The sequence below is a fragment of the Brienomyrus brachyistius genome, unplaced genomic scaffold (genome assembly GCF_023856365.1).
Source record: "Brienomyrus brachyistius isolate T26 unplaced genomic scaffold, BBRACH_0.4 scaffold382, whole genome shotgun sequence".
Taxonomy (NCBI): Eukaryota; Metazoa; Chordata; class Actinopteri; order Osteoglossiformes; family Mormyridae; genus Brienomyrus; species Brienomyrus brachyistius.
This window is the reverse complement of record NW_026042657.1, coordinates 61826-65079: the sequence shown is the minus strand read 5'-3', so window position 1 is coordinate 65079 and position 3254 is coordinate 61826. Positions and strand designations below refer to the sequence as shown.

At 47.1% G+C, this 3254-nt stretch overlaps 1 long non-coding RNA gene across 1 annotated transcript; it reads left to right on the top strand.

The window, feature by feature from the left end:
* Positions 1–922: 922 nt before the first annotated feature.
* LOC125728982 (uncharacterized) lies at positions 923–2865 on the top strand. Its single transcript, XR_007389539.1, has 3 exons — positions 923–1211; positions 2156–2318; positions 2563–2865. It is a non-coding gene; the product is annotated as an uncharacterized LOC125728982 (long non-coding RNA).
* Positions 2866–3254: the final 389 nt, after the last annotated feature.

The window sequence follows — 3254 nt, the reverse complement described above, 5'->3', positions numbered from 1 at the left end:
GGCCACGGGACGGGGGCAAGGATGAAAATAACAGCCCTGGCTACAGACCCACCGCTGTGATCCTCCAGAATGCCTCACATGGACCCCTGACAACAGAAATAACGATCTGCCTAAAGGCTGACCATTGTTCTGGGCGTGAGGGAAAAAAATGTTTCCTTATTTTTGCAGTTAAGGCTGAAGCTGTATCACTTAAATGTGGCAGATCAAGTTTCATAACAAATTTGGGGAACCTAAAGTTACTTTTTCAGGTTGATTTAATACAAACCCAATACAGACCAAAACACGGCCATTTCATAAATGGACAGTTCATTTCACCAAGCAAAGAGACACTTTGCACTTTACTCTTCCATATTTACTATTTCAGCCGTTTCTTCATTTATCTAGTATTTATTCATATGTTTAAAAATGTATTTCACCAGATCTTCAATTTTTTTCTATTAGTTTTTCATTCATTCCGTAAATCCGCACCTCTGCAGTACCTAGTCATGCGCCTGCTGTAATATTTATGAGTGCCCCATTTGTTCTATGATGTCCTATTCTTGTTGGGTGGTATATGTTACAGACTTAGAATAAGAATTCCTATGTACTGATGTAAAAAGGCAAATACAGAACCTTGAGATCCCTGCATTCTATTTTCCCATTATTATTCTTTTGTAAAAATGGCATCGCACCTTGGCCTTTGAGCTGTCGTCGCCTGCGTAGGGTATTTGGGAGCATTATTTCCACTGTGCACACGCGGAAGGCCTGCTGCTGCTTTTATCGCGGCCTGGAGCCCCGCGAGAGAACGGCCGAGTCGTTACCGCGCAACGTTTGCATCTTATCCGCAGCTTTCATCTCGCGTCCCAGGCCCGCGAGCGCGCATGCAAAGCACGGCGGCAGGCGGGAACGGCGCTTTGACTACCCTCACGCGCCCGTGGTATGGATATTCAAATCACGTGGGATGGGCGCGCTACGCAGAAATGGTGCATTTTCTTCCGGACAGTTAAGGGGATGAAAAAAAAGTTATTCTTGCCACAATAGACAGAAGGGAGGCTTTGTAATCGGAATAACGGTCCGCCGGAGATGTACATATCGCAGATTTTTTTTCCCGTGTCGCGTTGATGCCGCCATCTTTTTAATGTGGAAAAATATTCCATACGGACATGCGGGGTTAAAACGTTACACCGTGGGATTAAAAGCTTGCTTACCAATTACTTATAATTATACATAAGGTATGTGCTTATATAAAATCTTCTTATATATTTATACATTCTATATAAAACAAAATGTATAGAATAAATTGAGAATATATCAATCTATATTTATGCATATTAAACCACAGAGGAAAAAAACACGGGGTGTGGATGTAAAAGCTAAGTAGGGGGGATCCATGTTCCACCGTGTCCAGCGTGGAAATCACACGCCATTTAAATTGGCGGCGATCGCGGCTCGGCGCCCACTTACTTTGACAGGTGTGCGGCAACGCCGGCTAGCCGATTTTAAAACGCATCCATTTCCTTAGCAACTGAAAGGCGGTTCGATTTAGAGAGGCAATTTTACCAGATGGCTCTGTAAATACCTCGCCATGTGTTCCTGCCGAGATAGCGCGATGCCTCGCGACGCTGGGAGCACACGCGCCTCTACCGTCGCGCACGCACACGGACGCACGCGTGCGTGATCTGAGCAGCTACTGACCCTGACCTACAGTAGTTACTCTACTCCACCCGGACTCTGCAGGGAAATTCACTGCCAATCAAACATGTGGCTGATTTTATACTGTTCCTCCTGCAGATGCCATCTGTACTTAATTTATACATAAATAAAGCTCAGTCGTGTTGTGTTTTGGATGTATTGGATTACATTGTAGTGGTCGTGTGGCTCAGCACCTTAGGATGCTGTGTTTGTCATCAGAAGGTCACTGGTTTGAATTCCATGGTTGGCAGGGTGATGTTACTGTTGGGCGCAGTTGTACCAGTCTGACCTTGCAACCTTAAACTGCAGGTCATTTTGGAAGAAAAAAAACATTTCCTAAATAAAAAGAATGTGTACTGCTGGGGATTTGAATGTGTGTAGGGCGTTTGCATTTATTCTCTCTCTGTCATGCAGACTTCCTCCTTCAAGCTCCTCCCACAGTCCCCAAAAAAAGGTTAATTAGTGTTTCTATAATTTCCCACAGTATGTGAGTGTGTCCCCTGCAACAGACCGCCATCCCAGCCCCGGTTCCGTCCTGCTGCGCGGTTCCATGGAGAGGTGCCGGACCTACCGTGATCCACTGCTGGCTGAAGGATGTTTCAGCACACAGTGGTGGGATTCCGGGGAAAAAAAAGCTTTCCATCAAAGTAATGTGGATCTTTCGATTCCCTAAATTAATACGTTATTAATATGCATATGATATATATAAATAAATATTAGCTGACAGACTGACGACAGGGTCTCCTGCTACTGGTCATAGTATTTCATTCCGGTTTGTTCATAAAGGAGGGAAATCCTTTGTTAAGGCTTAGTAGTGACCCTTCCTACCCCAGCATGGGGTACGAGCAAAAATGCAGAGTCAAGCTCATCCGAGTAAAGTTATTTTTGCAGATCCAGCAGGGCGGCGAACTTGGACGTGTGGCCAGGACTGCGGCGGTAATCGCCCTTGACGTTGGGGGCCCCATCGTGTCCGCCGTTCGCCGAGAGAGAGCGCCGTCCGGCGCTGCATCCTGCCACCCTGCCGTGGCAGATGTGCGCAGCGCTGGCCAGCTGTGCCCAGCAGTCTCCATTCTGCGCAGCCCAACTCTCATTGACATTGAACCCACCCGAGCGTTGTGGCGCTTCGCCGTAAAAAAATAACGACGCCCGTGGCTTCCCGCGGCGGCCTCGCCTTTCAGTAGGACGACAGGGAAGCGGATCAGGCCGGCTGCAGGTAACCTCACCTGAAGAAACCACCACAGCTACACTTCGACTATGAGCTCATGCTTCCAAAGACAATACGAGTCTAAAAGAAACACTTTCAAGTACTATCCTCCGCATGGAACAGCCATCATGTTTAACGGAGCAGAAGAACTTTCGGAAAATTCAATCCAAACACATGACGAGCACAAAAAGCAGAAGTTTTGAGGAACACGAGTCTCGCGGCGAGGGCTAACACAGCTGGGCTTTCTGCGAGGCCCCCCCCTTTAGTACCCATATGCCTCTCTCTGGCATAAAGCTCCCCCTCCCCCTGCCTCCCCATCTACACAGACAGGAGCGTGATTAAGCCTGACTTGTCACCAAATTATATACACAAAGTTTAC